General features: G+C 49.8%; 1 protein-coding gene across 1 annotated transcript in view; it reads left to right on the top strand.

The window, feature by feature from the left end:
* The first annotated feature begins 579 nt into the window (after positions 1–579).
* Positions 580–19,514, top strand: part of ELMSAN1 (ELM2 and Myb/SANT domain containing 1) — a 72,883-nt gene continuing 53,948 nt past the window's right edge. Inside the window, exon 1 of the mRNA XM_025391412.1 lies at positions 580–719. The gene's annotated coding sequence lies outside the window, so the exon portion shown is untranslated. The remainder of the gene's footprint in view (positions 720–19,514) is intronic.

Below are 19,514 nucleotides of genomic sequence, written 5' to 3'. Positions count from 1 at the left end.
CAGCCCCAGCTTCAGCTTGGGCGCTGAAATAGCCCCCAGAAGTGTGATACGTGGTAAACGTCTTGCTCACTTATAACCCGTAGAAATGACAAGGAACATCATGCAGACTTTTAGAGAGAACGTGGGGACAGGGACCCTTGTTTTAAGGCTCACTTTAGGCATTATTTAAGAACACAGCGCACACTGCTTTCTGACATGACATTTTTAGCCCCAACACCAAACAGAAAAACTTTTTCTTTCCCCTCCCCAACCCCTTTGTTTGTGTACTGGTGTTTCTCCTGGAACCCCAGCTTTACAGGGACCCTGAACCCCACCACCACCTTCCAGACCAGCCTGAGACCAGGGGACTCCAGCGCGGGTCCCCGGATCGCACTTGGGCGCGGAAACGACGCGGCTGGAGCGAGCCTTCCCTCCCAGAGGGGTGCAGGCTAGGCGGCCGGCCGCGCAGGGCTGCCCACTCCCCCGCAGCTGAGGGCGCGCAGAGCTGGGAGACGGCGCCTGGGACAAGGGGCGCGCGGAGCCGGGGGCGCGGGCGGGGCGGGCGGCTGCAGGGCCCGGCGCGCCACCGCGCGAGCGGCTGGGTCACAGCCCGGGCCGCGCCGCCAGCTCCGCGAGGAAGTGACGACTGCGCAGTCCCGAGAGCAACAAAGTTTGAGTCTGCGGGCCGCGCTCGCCTGCGCCCCCCGCCCCTCCGAGCCGCCCGGGGATCCAGCACGCAGGTGAGCCGTGGGCTCGGCACCCCCTCCCGCCACCGGGCGCCTGCGTGGGGCTCGGAATCGTTCCGGGGCTCGGGCTGGGCCGCGCGGGCGCGGATGTGGCGGGCCGGGTTGGGCCGGGCGCCGGGGTGCGGGGGCGCTGCAGGGAGGGAGCTCGGCGGCCGGGGTCAGGGCGCCGGGCTGCGCCGGTGTTGTCGCCGCTTTGCCGCGGGACTTCAAACAGCAAGGGCTGCAGCGGGACCAGCTCCAGGCGCCGTTGGCCAGAGAAGGGGTGGGGGGTAAGGGGCTTTCCGGGGCCTACGTTTGCAGCCAGCCCTCCGCCCAGCGCCTCCATCCCTGCAGGCTGGGCGCAGCGCTCGGCCCCCGCCCGATGCTTCCCTGGGAAACGACCTCTTCCTCTTCGCAGCCCTCGTCGAGGGCGCAGGAAGGAAGTTAAAGGAACTTTCCCCGGACTTTTATTTGCTCGGCCTTCCTGGGACGAAGAGCAGAGCAGTTCGGAAGTTTGGGAAAACAACCCCTACGCATTTCCAGAAAACCAAACCGGAATTGCCCCCAAGCCCTCTTGAAATGAATCGCTCCCGATTCCCCCTCTACCCTCCTCCCCAACCGCGTCCCAAACCTGACAGTGATCGCTAAGGCCTAACGCTTTGCAATTTAGCCATAAAAACTGTCAGCACACCCACGTACATATGTGAGTGTTTTCTATATAAAACTCAGAAACCCGCTTCCAGCGGACTCTGTGGCATCTCGTTCTTTTCTGTTTCCTAAAACTGCAAGGGCTGCAGGAATGTGCTGCAGGAACTTTGATGGTGGTTCCTGCCGCCCTCGGTAGCCTCGTGGCGCAGGGTTTTTTTAAAGAACAGCTAAGAAGTTTGGGACATCCCTGCAGAGTAACTCGGGGCTGGCGGCCCGGGCCAGCGGCGAGACTGCAACTGTAGTGGCGGCGGCGGGGACACGTTGGTGTGTGCAGGAGAGTGCGTCCGAGCCGTGGAGACTCGAGATGGGGTGTCCTGGAGGTTGAATGGTGCAGTTCCTAGCAGCAGCTTCCTGCCGGCCTGTAATTACAGCGTGATTGCACAGTCAGGCATTGTTGGCGTGGATGTTTATACACAGGCTATTGTGCAAGACCTCGGTGGTGGCTAACAAAACGCAGCTTTGCATTGCAAATGCCCAGGATAGATCTGGGTCTGAGCTGCAGTCTCCAAATTCTTTTTGCCCTTTAACCCTAGCTAGGTGATTTATTTCTTTACCTCTCTCTCACTTTTGACGACTTCTCCAAAGCCTGAGATGTGGGGTTGACTTGGAAGGCCACTACACTCCTATCTTAGGCAGCCTGAAAACTATCCCAGGAACTGTACCCTTATTTGTCTCCGGAGAAAATGTGGGATGACGTCAGCAGGAAAAGGAGATGGGAGATGGCTATCAACCTCTCTAAACGGGAAAGCTGTTTGAATTAGCAGAATTGCACGGGTGGCTGGGTTGGGGCTGAGTTGCAAAGAGGACTCGTCAGACCATGTGTGACTGAGCTGGCGTGCTAGACTTTAAGCCTGGAAGTGTCAGCTGCAGAAACTTAGTAGGTGGTGGGTCCTAATTCCTTTATTGTGCTCTGGGCAAAGAGGAAACGTGCAAGTGCTGGCACTTTTGTCTGTGCTGGTGGTCTGGGTCTGGGAGGGGCAGAGGAGTGACTCATGCACATTTTCTCCAGAGGAGCCCTAGGCCCACTTTCTTAGCAGGAACTGCAGCACAGACCAGGGCAGGGATCCTCCCATCTGCCATGCTGCCTTGCAGGAAGGGAGCCAAGCCTGCAAGTATGGAAAGAAGGCAAACAGTTTCTTGTGAGGGCCTTACAGGGGGATAATTGTATAGAGAAATTTAAAACACAGTAAAAAAAAAGCGTGTATTGGATTTGTGCAGGACCATTGTTTTCACATTCTAAATCTCAACCTGATAACTCCCTGTCCTAGGCAGAAGACGCTCATGGGGAGCACTCAGCCCAGCTAGGTTGCTGTGTGGCTAGGTGGTACCACCTTATTCTGGGCATGGGCAGCCTCTTTTCTCAGAGTGGCAGGTACTGATGATTCCAGTGCACTGGAGTTTCTCCATGCCTGGCCTTCTTTCCAGCCAAGTATCTGAGCTTCACTTGGAGGAAAAATGCTGTTTTGCAGCCTCGTGTCAGGTGTGTGTCACGGGCACAGTGACCGTTTGTCAAACCAAAAGATTAGGGCACAGTCCCTGGCAGGTACCTGTGTGCTTCCAGAAACTCGAGGACAAACATGTAAAATCAGGACAGTTCTGGAAAGTCTGGCATGTATGGTTACAGTTGCCATAGGGGAATGAGGTTTGAGCAAAAGCAGCACTATGGTAGGAGTCACCACAGGTTGCACAACCCTCTGCTCTAGAGACATTTGGTTTTTACTGATCTTGACTGTGAAGGTCCTGGTTAGCTGGATCACCTGACCAGGACTGCCATAATGAAGGCCTGCTGGTGCCTGGCGCTAGTCTTGAGGGGCAGGAGAGGGAAGCTTCCCTTCTGACCCCAAAGCTTTGAGTTTGCCGTCCTTTGTGTTCGTGTGGAACTTACAGAGACTGAAAGTGGCCCAAAGCCCTCCAGAGTGTGGCTGGGAGAGTGGAGGGGAGGGGTGCCTTGCAAAGGCCAGAGAAAGAGGGAAGCCAGGCTCCAGGGAGCTGCGGAGCCACATGCAGGCCCCGCACCTTCAGTTCCCTCTGGCTGAATTTTGTGCATAACTCAGGCCCTTTCCCTGGCTTGCTCAGCTTTGCCTCTGCATTCAGGGAGCTTGTCCCGAAGTTGTTACACAGAGACAGAGTCATAACCCTGACTTCCTCCTTCACCTTACCTAAACGTTGGTTTATGACTTGAAGTTGTTGCCTAGTTCACGGCGCCCGAGCAGCCCTGCCTACTGCCTCGCCATGCACAATTAGGAACAACAGTGAAAAAGCTCTGATTCAAAACTTGACAAGAGATTTTAAAAACAGTTTTATTGTTCTAAGAGGAAAAAATATTGGAGGTAATTAGGGAACCCAGCAACTCTGGCAGAAACCCCGACGTGCCACTGAGAGAAGCCGATGCAGGAGTGCCCTGGAGAGGGTGATCTTCAAAGGGAGGCTGCCCAGGCCCGGTATTGCTATTTCCGTTCATCTGCCCCTTCCTAGCTACCCCACTTCCTACACCACAACCCACTGTTTTGACATCACAACTCACCCCCAAAAAAGGAGGCCGAACACCCCCAGCTAAAGAGGGCATTCCAGTCGCGTGAGAATGCGCTGGTTTTCCAGACACCGCGGCTGGCGGTTCTGTCCTGCAGATTTGTTTCGTTCTTTAAAATGTGCCCCTCTTCATTTCTTGTTCTCACTGAAGCATCTCTTTGTGAGCCCCTTAAACCTTCTTTTTTCTCGTCTGCATGACACAGGGCAAACGCTTTACGACTTTCTGTCTCAAGTGCCACTTGAAATACACACAGGGCTTTGAATAAGCTTCGGATAAAGGCCTGCTCTGTAATCTCACTTAAAATGCCTCTTTGCAAGGGTCACCTTCCTGCTCAGCAACCTTCAATGGCTCCCCACTGTCTGCATGGTAGGGATCAAACTTCTAGGCCAGCAGTCAGGCCCTTCTCCACAGGGGTCTGACCTTTGCGGCTCTCCCGTCCTAACCCTCGGCTCTGACCCGGTGACCCACTCTGTGTGTTTGTCCGAATTACTGGTGGCAAGAATTCCTACCTCCCAGCTTCCCCAGAGGACTGGAATGCCTCCTTCCTCTCATCCACTTGGCTCAGTCCTGCTCCCCTTACAGTCCTGTTCATGTCCCCCTCCTTGAGAATTTCTCCCTGTCCCACCCTGTGGGCCTCCCCCTGGGACTCCAGCAACATCAGCCTGGGCCCTGTGCTGAGGAAAACCTTGAGTCCTGGTCTGAGGATTTTCACCTTCTCTTTTGGGCCATGACTTTAATCATATCCCCTGTTCAGCTCCTTAAACGAGCCTTTGGGTGAATAAATATTATAATTCTTCAACTAAACTGGAAGCCCTGTTTTATATATCTTTGTATCCCCAGGCCTGGTGCCCCACTCATATCAAGTCTCAATAAATGTTTTATGATGCTGATACAAAGAGCAGTGGCCATCAGATTTTGTCCACTTGGACACCCAAGTCAAGCTCCAAAGGCCGTGGTCCCTGGTGTCAATTCTGAACATTAAGCCAAGCCTGCCTCCTCTGCTTGTTAGCCGCTCTCAGGCTCCTCCTGGCTTTGCACCTCATTCTTTTGCTCCATTTCCAGCATCCCTTTCCTGACTGTCGGTATCTGCCCGGCTTTGGCACTGGCTCCTTTTGTCCCAGTCAGCCTGCCCTGTGATGCCCTACGCCTCTGCTCTGGCTCTGAGGTGAGACAGTTTGTTACTTGGGTTGGCCTGACTTTCTGAGGAACCAATCTGATAGAAGGAGGCAGGACCAACTTGCAGGCAAGACTTGTGAAGATAGCCAGGCATGGTGGCTCACGCCAGTAATCCCAGCACTTTGGGAGGCCAAGGTGGAAGGATCCTTTGAGTCTAGAAGTTCAAGACCGGCCTAGGCAATGTGACAAGACCCCTTCTCTACAAAAAATGCAAAAAATTAGTCAGGCATGGTGGCACGTGCCTGTAGTCCCAGTTACTTGGGAGGCTGAGGTAGGAGGATTGCATGCCACTGCCCTCCAGCTTGGGTGACAGAGATTCTCTCTCAGAGAATCTCTGAGAATAGTGGCATGCACCACCATGCCTGACTAATTATACATATATATATATATATATAAAGATTGTGAGGAGGGCAAAGAGAGGTGTCCTGGTTGGCCGGATGCATGTTTTGCCCAAACAGGTGTTGAACATACAAAAACCAGGCTAAACTATAAAACTTGAGTTTTAGGGAGATCCTGGCTGAACCCTAGCATTGGACTTGGCTAGGAGGACTGTGTTGCCTTCAGCCAGTCCTCATGCTGTTAATCACAACCTTGCCTCATAAGCCAGATTCTTTCTTTTTTGAAAAATAATTTGCATACCATAAAATGCACGTATAAGCTAGATTCTTTTAAAGTTTTGTTTTATTTAAAAATAGAATCTGGTGGATTCCTTTTCTTTATTCCACCCAGGCTGGAGTGAAGTGGTGTGATCTTGGCTCACTGCAACCTCTGCACCCCAGGTTCAAGCGATTCTCCTGCCTCAGCTTCCTGAGTAGCTGGGATTATGGGCGCCTGCCACCATGCCCGACTAATTTTTGTGTTTTTAGTAGAGACAGGGTTTCCCCATGTTGGCCAGTCTGGTCTCGAACTCTTGACCTCAGGTGATCCACCCGCCTTGGCCTCCTTAACCTCAAAAAGTGTTGAGATAACAGGCATGACCCACCGCAGCTGGCCTGAAGTCAGTTTTAATTGAAAGTTATTAATAAACGTAAAAGGGTGAAACTGTGATTTACATATTTCTGATAAGTTATGTATACACTGAATTTAATAAATCAACATTTTTTCAAATCTGCTATTTTACAAAATAATCAACTTTTAGAACTGGATAGGATCTTACGGACTATTATCATCCAGCCCCAGTTTTATAGTAACTGTAGTAACAGCATCTCTGATAATCCTGTGGTTAAGGATTTAAAGCTCAGAAGGAAACCTGTGCTAACTCTCATTTTAACTGAGGCTTAGAGAGGATAAGTTCCTTCTCCAAGTTCACACAGCTGTTGAATGGAAGAGTCAGGCACAAACCCCATTCTCCATTTCCACTGGCCATCCTGCATTGATAATTAGTCATCATAATCATCAGTTTCAGCCGGTCTATTTGTAAACGAAGGACTCCGTCTCCTCAGTTTCCCTGAGGCAGTACTCAAAGATTTAAAAAGATGAAACTTAAAAAACAACAACAAAACAAAACAAACAAAAAAAAACCTGGGGGTGAAGAAGAGGTCTTTAAGAGAGTGGGATGTGTATTTAATAGCTTTTACCATTATATTGTCTCATTGTAGTTTTAGTGGATCTTAGTTGCTATCAAAGCCCCCAAAGTTTCCTACCCAGGCTCAGCTGGCCAACAAGATTACTTACTGTTTTCTAAGTGCAGAACATGGGTTGAACAACACCAAGAAGACAGAGTTCCCAAGAGATAGGCAGGAGAAGGCCCAGGAACACAGACATGGCACTGCTTGAACAGCCAGTTACTGCAGGGCTAACTGTCCTCACCGGGCATTTGTGGAACAGCTGCAGTGCTCTCAACCATGTGTGTGGCACAATGAGTGTGCAAAACAGAGTGCCATGTGCTCCTTACCCCCAGGAGGCTTCAAGCCTAGCTCCTGAGATAGGTCACACCCATGCATGAGTGAGTGAAAGAATGAAGAACCCGAGGGAAAGTCCCTTATAAACGATGATGGGGAAGGTCACTACTGTTAAACGGCTATGGCCACTTTTCTTTTTCTCCATAGCTGGGGAAGTCAGATCCTAAATGCATGTGGTCAGCACAGCTTCCTTGGAGAGAGGGTGGAAGAAATCCTGAGCCTTTCCACCACCTCTAGAGCAAGTGGAAGAGGGTGGGATGGGGGAAGAACCGAGAGTGAATCTGTCACTGGGAGAATATAATTTGATGGAGTGGCGTTTTCTGGGGGTCAGATTCTAAAGTCAGTGTGTAATATGAAATATAAGAATATAATTGGCCAGGCGCGGTGGCTCACGCCTGTAATCCTAGCACTCTAGAAGGCCGAGGCTGGTGGATCATGAGGTCGGGAGATCGAGACCATCCTGGCTAACACGGTGAAACCCCATCTCTACTAGAAAATACAAAAAAAATTGGCTGGGTGTGGTGGCGGCGCCTGTAGTCCCAGCTACTCAGGAGGCTGAGGCAGGAGAATGATGTGAACCCGGGAGGCGGAGCTTGCAGTGAGCAGAGATGGAGCCACTGCACTCCAGCCTGGGAGACAGAGGGAGACTCCATCTCAAAAAATAAATAAATGAATAAATAAAAGAATATAATCAAGATTAACCTTGAAAGTCCTTTAGGAGGGCACCAGGTAGGCAACAGACACACTGGCTCTTGATGCGTAAATTCACCTTAGCCTGCTCCTCTAGTTCTGGAAGAAGTTGCACTTTTTTTTTTCTGAGATGAAATCTCGCTCTGTAGCCCAGGCTGGAGCGCAGTGGTGCAATCTCGGCTCACTGCAACCTCCACCTCCCAGGTTCAAGCGATTCTTGAACCTCAGCCTCCCAAGTAGCTGTTGGCCAGGCTGGTCTCGAACTCCTAACCTCAAGTACTCCATCTGCCTCAGCCTCCCAAAGTGCTGGGATTACAGGTGTGCACCAACCATGCCCAGCTATTCTTGTTCTATTCTGCTTTTTTCAGTTTCGGTTTTGTTTTTTTTCCTTTTCCTCCTACCTCCCTAACCTCTTCCTTCCTCCTATCTTCCTTTGTCTTCTGTCTTCTGCTAAGCTTGACCATTTGAATTTGCATAAGTTAAATGAACAGGTGAAGAGATTCCATTGTCCTATGTCTCATGAGAAGGTCATGGGGGCTGTAAGTTAGGAAATCATCATGTGAGATTAAGCATGAAAGGCTCTTAGACTAAGTGGGCAGGGTGCAGTGGAGAGGAGATCCATGGAGTAGGTTTTAAACTGTGGTTATATCATCCAGGATTGCAGATGAAAAACCTGTGCTTGGGTTGACCCAGCCCTGGTGTGGGGCTGGGAGAGGGCAGTGCCCACGTTCAGCAGACACTTTACACTAGGGGCCTAGCCCTCCATGTCCCCTCCCCAGCCTCCCCATTACAGGCCACTACAAGATGCTTGCAAGGAATCAACCAGCAAGATGTGTCTGCTTCCTCTGTGGCCTCCCCATAGCACGTGCTCTGTAACAACCTAGAAGCCGATAGCCACTCCCTGACCCCCTCTTCCACGTGCACTAGAGGTGGTGGAAAGGTTCAAGATTTCTTCCACCATCTCTCTAAGGAGGCTGTGCTGACCACATGGCATTTAGGATCTGACTTCTCCAGTTACGGAGGAAAAGAAAAGTAGCTGTAACCACAACAGTGGTGACCTTCCCCATCACGTTTTTTTGTCCCCGAGACAGAGTCTTATTTTGTTGCCCAGGCTGGAGTGCAGTGGCGCAATCTCAGCTCACTGCAACCTCCACCTCCCAGGTTCAAGCGATTCTCCTGTTCGCCTGCCTCAGCCTCCGGAGTAGCTGGGATTACAGGCGTATGCTGCTGTGTTCAGCTAATTTTTGTATTTTTAGTAGAAACAGGATTTCATTATGTTGGCCAGGCTACTCTTGAACTCCTAACCTCAGGTGATCCACCTGCCTCGGCCTCCCAAAGTGCTGGGATTACAGGCATGAGCCACTACGCCCGGCCCCCATCATGGTTTATAAGGTGCGTTCTATCAGGTTCTTCATTCTTTCACTCACTCACGCATTTATTGAGCCCTTACTGTGTACTTGGCTCTGTACTTGGTACTGGGGATACAAAGATAAAGAAGCTTCAGGCTCCCACTTTAAGGTGCTCATGGTCTGTGAGGGAGACAAACATCTACAAAAGCGAAGAGTAGTTAAGTACTGCAGGTGTCAATATCAAGGTGTTCAGGGGGCTCCTGCTCTCAGAGGAGAGGACTGGCCACTTCTACCATGGCCATGGGAGACAGGCATGTCAGGAAAGGTTTAGGACAACCCCAGTGCCTTGCATGGTACTTGTGCCTGGTGAATGCTATGGAATTAATGAATGAGAGGCGTCCTGGACAAGCTGTTTGAGCTGAGTGCTGAGAAGCAAGTAGGCATCCACCAGGTGGCAAAGGGAGTCAGGGCATTCTAGGTACAGGGAGCAGCTCAGACGAGGCCTGGAGACACAACACGACACCATTTGCTCTGAGGACTGAAAGTGGTAGGGCAGTGGAGCACGGCTGATAGGGGTGCAGAAAGGGGCAGGCAGGTCCGGGCCATGGGTCAGAGGAGCCCGTGTGCAGGTAGAAGGAGATGCTGGCATAGCTCAAGTCGTAGGTCTGCCCACAGCAGAAGCTGACTGTAGCTAAATTGAGGAGAAAAGAAATGTATTGGAAAGCTATCTGGTAGCTCACTGAATGTCCGAGAAGGTAGCTCACTGAATGTCCGAGAAGGCTGGAGAACGAAGCTCAGAAATTGATCAGGACTCGTGGGAAGTTGGGTGGCTGGAACCAAAGCCACGGTGACGATGCTGCTGACCTGGCATCACTGCTGCCAGCGGACCTAGATGCTGCCACCCCCTCCAGAATGAGTACTGAACTCTCCTCACTTTTTTGTGCCACTCACTCCAGACGCGAAGCCTCGGCTGAGCGTGTGGTTGGCCCTACTTAGGTCATGTTCTTGCTGTTATGGTTCTGAAGAGCAAGGCTCTGGAGGCTGCAGCCTCCCCAGCAGAGAGTGGAACTCTGCCTCCTCTCAGGACTCACGACCACAGGTGCCTGAAACCAGGGGAAGGGTACATATGCCCGGTGGATAGGTGTCTCCCATAGAGCCTGGAGCCCATTCTAGCCTTCAAACTGGGATGATGGGGCCGTTCTGGATGTGGGAAGAGGAGACAGGGCATCCGCCTTGGGCCACTGAAAGCATCCACATCTTTTCTTTTTTTTTTTTTAAATTTAAATAGAGATGGGGTTTTGCTGTGTTGCCCGAGCTGGTCTTGAACTACCGGGCTCAAGCCAGCTTCCCACCTTGGCCTCCCAAAATGTTGGGATGACAGGCGTGAGCCACCATACCTGACCAACATCCACATCTTGAGCTTAATCTGTTTGGACATCTTTCTGAATTCTTAGCCTCCTGCCAAGCTTTAGGAATGTTATATGCCCAGAAGATCTGAGTGTTTCATTAGTAATTGGAATTCTCCTCTGGAATCTGAAGTATTCCAGTGGAAAAGGGAGATCATTGCAGCATCTGGATCCTCCCTGCACATTTGATTCCACTTGGAAAACTTCGGTGCTGCCTTTCGAGGACAGAGGCCGAGGCTTGGCACTCTCTAACAGGCAGTTACAGCGTGAATTCTGCTTCTTCCCCAAGGTTGGGTGAGACTCTCGGGGCCACAGGTGTTTGCGAGGTGTCACTTTGCTTTTCAGACTAGAAGTTGGAGTTCTGGTTTCAGGCTTGGTTTGTGGAACAATCGAGGCCCCCGGTGTCTAAGCTGCCCAGGTGATCTCTCTAGTTCTGAAGATGTCACCTAGTTGAGATGTTCTACCCTATCTCCTTTCTGAGAGCGCTAAAGGAGCTAGAGCTTTGTTTGCCTGAGGCTGCCAGCATCACCTGTCACATCCTGCCCAGTTTCCTCATCCAGAAAAAACAAGAGGTGTCAGATAAGGTGAGCTCCAGCTCCCGTCTTGCCCTCAGATCTTCTGGGTATAACTCTTTGAAGCAAGGGCGCCTTGACTGGAATCTTGGTCACTCAGTTCCATTAATCTTAGACAAAGGAATTAGTTTTCTTTAAAAAGAAAAATGCAGTTTTGAACTTACTGGCTCTTTGATGCCAGTGTTCCAGGACTTCCTGGGAAAGCGGGAAGCTGCCGCCCCCAGGAAGCAGCAAGTGTCATGAGCTGGGCTCTGGACTGGAAGTGATTCCTGATCCTGAGGCTGGGTAAGCAATGCATGGCCAGGTTGGCCCCCCGAGGGAGGGAGCAGGGGCCTTCCTAGTTCCTGGCCAGTGTTGGTTCTGGCCTAGTTTACACTGAACTTGCCCATTTTTGTCCAGATGAAATGAAATTGTGCTAAAAGCAGCATTAAAGTGGAAAAGAAGTCTTACAGAACCTGAATTATTTTACTAAAACACAGCTTTGGTCATGCCACCCCCTCTTAATCTTTGAGAACTGCCCAAGTTCTGCAGAAGGAGCCCCACACTCCTCAGAATGGCACATGTACCCTTGTTTGAGCCCTGGCCCACCTCTCTGGCATTTTTCTTACCACTACCCCTTCCCTAGCACGGCCCTTTTTGTTCCAGCCGGCCTCTCGCTGCTCCTGGATGCACTTCTCTCCCCTTGTTATATGCTCTTGGCCTTTGCTTATTGTTGTCTCTTCCACCTGAAATACCCTCTCTGGCCTTTTCCTCTTGGCAGATGCCCACAGGGCCAGCCAGGAGTCACCTGCTCCATCCTGCCTTCCTGAGTTGCCACCGTGGCATTTCTGCAATTGAACTTCCACCCTGCAGGATGCTGGGGTCAGTTGTAGGAGTGCCTGGCTCCCCACCACCTTAGATCTGTGGCTGGCACACAGTAGGTGCCCTGTGACAGGGACGAGGAGGGCCGCCTGAGGGGCTGTGAGGGAGCATCGGGCAGGCCCAAGACGTGGCCTGTGTCTGGCAGACTGTGTGCTTCGTGACCTGGCTGTCTACATGACATCCCCAGTCTCCCTTAGCGCCTGCTGGTGGAGCTGCCACCTTGGTGGCTCTGCTGTTTGCTTGGGCCTGTCAGCAAGACCCTGGTGAGAGTAAGAAGGGGATTTGAGGGTATAAAACCTGTACTGGGGCCCCACTCACCTTGAAGAAGCCTTTGAGGGGACACTCTGAGGAGACATCTGTGGTGAGGAGCTGGTTTAGAGGTGGCAGAGGCATCTCTTCCTACTGGCCCTCCTCGAAGAAGGATAAATATTAATGCTAGCTGCTCTTAGAGGACCCTTTCGTTTCTCAGGCTCAGCACTGTCTGTTGGCTTCGCACAGAGACAGAGCTGGGGAAAGCAAGTCTGCAGACCATGGTAGCAGAGACTGGGGCTCTTTAAAATGAAAGTCCTGTCCCACCTGGTCATGAGGCAGTCAGGACAGGCTGTGGCTCTTCCTGTTCCTGCGAGGAAGAACACATCCTCCTGACAGTGATTGCAGGGTGCAGTGGGAGCCCCAAAGCAGGGATTGCAGTCTCCATTTGTCTATGAAATGAGGGGATTAGACTACAGGGGGACCTTTCCTGTTCCAAAATTCCTGTGAGTGAAGCCTGGCAGGCGGTGTCTTTATGGTGCCTCATAGTGGGACCCAGGGTTATCACTCAGAAGCTTCCTGTCATTATCCCAGGTCTGTGTGCCACTCAGAGGGTGCCACTGTGGAGAGAGACCTGTGGAGGAGCGGCTTTCTCACCGTGGCTGATTAGTTGGATTTGCTTTTCTTTTCTTTTTTTTTGAGATGGAGTCTCACCCTGTCACCCAGGCTGGAGTGCAGTGGTGTGATATCAGCTCACTGCAGCCTCTGCCTCCCAGGTTCAAGTGATTGTCCTGCTTCAGCTTCCTGAGTAGCTGGGATTATGGGCGCCCGCCACCACGCTTGGCTAATTTTTGTATTTTAGTAGAGACAGGGTTTCACCATGTTGGCCAGGCTGGTCTCGAACTCCTGACCTCAGGTGATCCGCCCGCCTCAGCCTCCCAAAGTGCTGGGATTACAGGCGTGAGCCACCGTGCCTGGCCTCTCTCTTTTTTTTTTGAGACGGAGTCTTGCACTGTTGCCCCGGCTGGAGTGCTCAGGAGGCTGAGGCAGGAGAATCACTTGAACTGGGAGGCGGAGGTTGCAGTGAGCCAAGATGGCACCATTGCACTCCAGCCTGGGTGACAGAGCAAGACTCTGTCTCAAAAAAAAAAAATATATATATATATATATATATATATATATGTATATATGTATATATATACACACACCCACACACACATTAGAACTTGAAGCTGTAATAAAATGTTATATACATTATACACAAATAATATCCTTTGATCTATTAGTATTGCTCTTGAGAATTTAAGAATAAAGAATAAAGAATTTATTAATTCTAAACAGGAAAAGTACAAAGATATTTATTTATTATTATTATTTTTAGTCTCATACCTTCCTACACACCGAACAAAGATATTTATAGCAACATTGCTTAAAATAGAAAAAACAAACAAACAAACAAAACTGTAAATAGCCTCAGTGTTTCATGTGGCTGTATAATTCATGATACCCAGACTCGGTGAGTATTGTGTCACAGTTATAATAATATGAAGATAATGTTGATTCTTGGGAAATGTTGATTAATTTAGATGAAAAGAGTAAAACACAGAATTGCATGATAAGTGTGTAAAAACTGATTACACTGCCCATAGTAAAAATTGACATAATGCAGATAACTGGATTTAGGCAAAGAGGTTATGGGTAGGGCATGTGTGTGTTTGAAATTGCTTTAATAATTTATACAGCATCTTTTTTGTTTTGTTTTGTTTTGTTTTATAAGACAAGGCCTTCACTTCAAAGACTTTGGATTTGGGTGGAAAGGAGGCCAGGGGGAGGGACGCCCATCTGTTACTACCAGGAAGACCAAACAGCTCTGTCTTATCAGCTACCGGCACTGCATGCAGGGCCTGGAAGATTCAGATGGGCCTGACTTCATAGACTGGCTGAGTAACTCTGGGGTTCACAGCGTGGACTCTGCATCCAGCCCCCAGCTGGCTCAGGGCCCCAGACGATTTTCACACCTGCATTTTCACGGAACCAGCCCAGTGAGCACGTGAGACTTTGAGCCACCCGCCCACTCACCTCTGGGCTGCCTCATACTGCAGGCCCCTGCCACAGCAGGAGGAAGCTGAGTCTCTCTTCTGCAGTTCCACCTGGCAGCAGGGACGGTGTGCTTTGCTAATTGACCTCCTGCAGCCTTTTCTAACCCTGGTGGCGCCCTAGTGAGGTCGTGTCTTGCGCACTTACATTGTTGCACATATTAATTGAAATGTGGAATTTAGTTGCTCTTTAGTGCTAGCCACATCCATCCAGTTCACATCTGTCCTAGCAGGCAGGGCCCCCTGACCCCACATCTTGCCATGAGATCTGCTGGGACACGCAGCTGCAGGTGTGGGCGTGGGGCTGAGCAGCTGACTGTCTTCTGAGCACCTTCTCATATCTCTGTGGCATCTCAGAACCTCTGGACACCTGGTGAATGGCCTTCTCACCCACCACTCCCCTTGTGTGTAGTAGCCTTTTCTTCTGAGGGGGAAGCCTTATTTTCTTAACGTGTGGAGTGTCTATTTGTAGGGCCCATGATCATCCCCTCGCTGTGACCAGCCCAGGAATGTGATCGGGGCAGGACAGCGAGACTCCTTGGTGTTGTGGAGAGTCCCCAGGTGGGTGGCAGCTGGAGAGCCCGCGGTATACCTTGAGTTTGCAAGTTGGAGCCTGCTAAAGCTCCACCCGACAGAATGCGTGTGGAGGGACGTCCAGACCCAGCTGGGGCCCTGGTTATCTCCAGCTTATATCTGCTAAAACCAAATTCCAGAACTGTCAAAGACTGGAGTTTTTTGTTCTGTGATCAGATTGAAGTAGGACCTTGTGACTGGAGGTGTGCCAGGGTCAGAGAGAAAATGGAGAGTATGGGCTCAGGGCATGCCTAGATGCTCATTAGGGGTACTCAGGCCAGCTTCATGTGTTCCATGAGAAATGATGGCTGTGTGAGTGTGTTCGGAGGTGGAGGTGGGGACTGTCTCTGTGCTTTTCTAGAATATCGTGTTTATTCCATCTTCATGCCCTACAGTGGCACTGAGCCTGGTTCTGATCATTGCTGGTCATGTGAATATTAAGTGCCATAGTGTCTAAGGAACAAGCTGCCTTCTCGAGCCCAGGCCCCAGCAATAACTGTTCCTCTCAGTTCCCTAATTTAGAGACCACGTGTGTGTGTGTGCCCCAAGGTTGTCTGCAGCTCGGTTTTTTGAAGCTTGAAACACATTTCCATAGAAACAATGCTATAAATGGTGGTTGGGTACCTAGGCTAGCCCACAAAGAGCCCTGGTGTTACCTCAGAAGTTGCTGAAATAAGGTATTAGTGAAATTGAGAGCTCAAATGCAGCAGAGTTAGCACCCAGGATGCTGGAGGTTAATTGGTGTGGGTTTATTTGTGTAATTTTCTTTCTTTGGTGAGAGGTGTTTCAAAGCTCTCCAGATAAGGGATACTCTGGAGGCACTCCCCCACACCATCCCCGCCCCATCACAATCACTCCTCTCCCAGTTTACATTCCTTCTTCTTGCCTCATCAAGCCAGGGGCCTGGGCCTACCTGCCCTCTGGTATGTTTATGATGAGGAAATCCTGTTCAGTGGCCCTTACATCGTCATCATCATCATCGCCATCATCACCATCATCACCATCATCATCATCATCATCATCACCATCATCATTGTTATTGTTATATAAATAATCTCTATCAACTTAACAGAATAAACATGACACCTATTTAGAATTCTCTTCTGATTGCTTCTAATGTTCCTGTGAGGTTTTAACACAGCTTATAAATTCACCTGACATATTTTTTGGTGCTGATTTTGTCACTTAACATGACTTCACCAAATGGTTTCATCAGATAGTTTCCCTTTGTCCATCCTTTCACATTTTGTTCTGTTGCTCTTCCTTACTGTACCATAATCTGATGGGCTCTATATACAGGTGCTATAGAGCATCTTTTGTAAAAACTTCCTTGTGGTGACATTTTAGATTGTTTTTATGGGATATAGTCGGCCAACCATAATTACCTGGTCAGTGTTTTAAACTCTTGCAACACTAAATACATACACCTACCATATATCCACAAACATTAAAAAAAAAAACAAAACCCAGCCGGGCACGGTGGCTCACACATGTAATCCCAGCCCTTTGGGAGGCCGAGGTGGGCAGATCACCAGGTCAGGAGTTTGAGACCAGCCTGGCCAATATGGCGAAACCCTGTCTCTACTAAAAATACAAAAATTAGCCGGGCTTGGTGGTGCGTGCCTGTAATCCCAGCTACTCGGGAGGCTGAGGCAGGAGAATTGCTTGAACCCAGGAGGCAGAGGTTGCAGTGAGCCCAAGATTGCACCACTGCACTCCAGCCTGGGCAACAGAGCAAGACTCCGTCTCAAAAAACAAAACAAAACAAAACAAAAACCTTTTTGCAGCACAATGCCAAATCACATTCTAGAAAGATTTAAACTGTTTATGGTAGCACAGCAACGTATATGCAGCTGCCCTGCCAACAGCAGCTTTCCTGGTTTATTTATTTACTTATTTTCATGTTGGGGTGGGCCATAATGGGGCCTTAATGATATTCTAATTTGCATATCCTAAATTGCTGCTGATGTAGGTTTTTCCTCTCGATGATTTACTGATGTGTTTCCTCATGTGTCAAACCCTGCTCATGTCCTGTGACTGCGGAGCCTCCCGCCTCATTTATCTCCTTGAACCACTTTCCTGTTGGGAAACTGCAAGTCCTGTCTTCCTCACTGGCCCCACCCCTCACCTTGTCTCACTCATCTCCACACCAGCCCAGCTCACCACCTCAGTGACTCTGGGGAGGCAGTGAGAGGGACAGACCCTGGAAGCCCTTGTGATGGAGGCCACAGGGCAGGAGGTGGATGCAAGGGAGACCCTGGGAGGAACCACAGGCTGTTAGAGCTGGAGGGAGCACTGGAATGCATCTGGCCCAGGGGTTATGCACTCAGAGGCCAGCAGGGAACAGAGGGGATGAAATGACAGAGGCTGGCAGAATGTGATGATAAAAGACAGTGACTCGTGGCCTAGGAAGGGGTAGGATCTTTGGAAAATTAGAAAGTCCATCCCACCTAAGCACCCCTCCCTAGCAGTGCTACTCAGCTCCACCTTCAAGAAGGAGGTTTCCAATTTTTTTTCCACGACAAGGCAGAAGTTCTGATTTTTAGTTTGTTTTTGTTTTCTGATTTAAAAAAAAAAAAAAAATATATATATATATATATATATATATATATATATATCCTAGGCAATAGGCTGGGCGCTGTGGCTCACGCCTGTAATCCCCAAACTTCGGGAGCTGAGACTGGCAGATCACCTGAGGTCAGGAGTTCGAGACCAGCCTGGCCAACATGGTGAAACCCCATTTCTACTAATAATAAAAAAATTAGCCAGGTGTGGTGGTGCACACCTGTAGTCCCAGCTACTCAGGAGACTGAGGCAGGAGAATCGCTTGAACCCGGGAGGTGGAGGTTGTAGTAAGCAACAAAGTAAGACTGTCTCAAAAGACAAAAAAAGTTGGCAATAAATTCATTTAAAATAAAACATAATATGTGAGTCAAATAAAACACATCTGTGAGGGAGAAGGGCCCATGAGGATCCAGTCTGTAATCTCTCATTTTATTAAACTTCTTATTGGGAAACACGGACCCAGAGAGGTATCCTCATGTAGCAGAGAGAAGGCTTCAGAGGGTCCAGAGGTCGAATGCCATCTGTATGACCTTGGCAGAGCTGTTTAACCTTCTTGAACCCCAGCTTCCTTATGTATAAAATGGGGAAAATGGCTTCCTTCCAGGGTGCTGGGGTGGACTCAGTAGGCTCATATCATGTCAAGCATGTATTTTTTATTTTTTAATTTTTTTGAGACAGGGTCTCTCTCTGTCGCCCAGGCCAGAGTGCTGAGTTCAGCGGTATGATCTTGGCTCACTGCAACCTCTGCCTCCCGAGCTCAAGCGATCTTCCCACCTCAGCCCCCCAAGTAGCTGGGACTACAGGCACACACCACCGTGCCTGGCTAATTTTTGTATTTTTTGTGGAGATGGGGGTTTCACCATGTGGCCCAAGCTGGTCTTGAACTCCTGAACTCAAGCAATCCACCCACCTTGGCCTCCCAGAGTGCTGGGATTACAGGCATGAGCCACTGTGCCAGGCCAATGTCAAGCATTTAGTAGCTGCTCCACAGATGTGAGAAAAATCCTGTGTAGGTCATCCAGAAAATTAGAGGAAGAACTAGGCTTAGAACTTTTCTCTCATGACTTACAGTGTGGAGCTTGTTCCACATTACATGGGCCTACTTTCATGGGAGTTTCCAGAGGTGTCTGGACACAGGGATCCTTCTTAACTCTGCGAAATTGTAGGTTATTTTATGAGAGCCTTTTTTTTTTTTCTCCCTGCTTAAGACACAGTTTCCTTCTGTTGCTCAGGCTGGAGTGCAGTGGTGCAATCATAGCTCACTGCAGCCTCAAACTCTTGGGCTCAAGCGATCCTCCCACCTCAGCCTCCCAAGTAACTGGGACTACAAATGCATACCACCACACCTGGCTAATTTTTTTTTTTTTTTGAGACAGGTCTTGCCGTGTTGCGCAGGCTGGTCTCAGACTCCTGGCATCAAGCGCAATCCTCCTGCCTCAGCCTCCCAAAACGCTGGGATTACAGGCATGAGCCACCGCGCCCAGCCCCTATGACAGCTTGTTTGCTCAACAGCTACTGAGCTCAGATAATGGGCATCATAGCTCTGTGGGCTTTGCAGTGCTGGCCTCAGAATTCAGGAGACTGAGCCTCAATAGTTGTTGATAATAATAATGCCATACACCACTGAACCTAAGAAGCCATTGATTAGAAGATGTAGTGTTATTTTATATACAGCTAAGAAAGAGGCCGGGAATGGTGGCTCACACTTGTAATCCCAGCACTTTGGGAGGCTGAGGCCAGCGGATCACTTGAGGTGAGGAGTTCGAGACCAACCTAGCCAACATGACGAAATCCCGTCTCTACTAAAAATATAAAAATTAGCTGGGTCTGGTGGTGAGGGCCTGTAATCCCAGCTACTTGGGAGGCTGAGGCAGGAGGTAGAGGTTGCAGTGAACCCAGGAGGTGGAGGTTGCAGTGAGCCGAGATCACAACACTGCACTCCAGCTTGGGCAACAGAGTGAGACTCCTTCTCAAAAAATAAAATAAAATAAAATAAAATAAAAAGGCCGGGTGCGGTGGCTCACGCCTGTAATCCCAGCACTTTGGGAGGCTGAGACAGGCGGATCATGAGGTCAGGAGATCGAGACCATCCTGGCTAACATGGTGAAACCCTGTCTCTACAAAAAATACAAAA

Source organism: Theropithecus gelada, chromosome 7b (genome assembly GCF_003255815.1).
Source record: "Theropithecus gelada isolate Dixy chromosome 7b, Tgel_1.0, whole genome shotgun sequence".
Lineage (NCBI taxonomy): Eukaryota > Metazoa > Chordata > Mammalia > Primates > Cercopithecidae > Theropithecus > Theropithecus gelada.
This window is presented reverse-complemented; position numbering and strand designations above follow the sequence as displayed.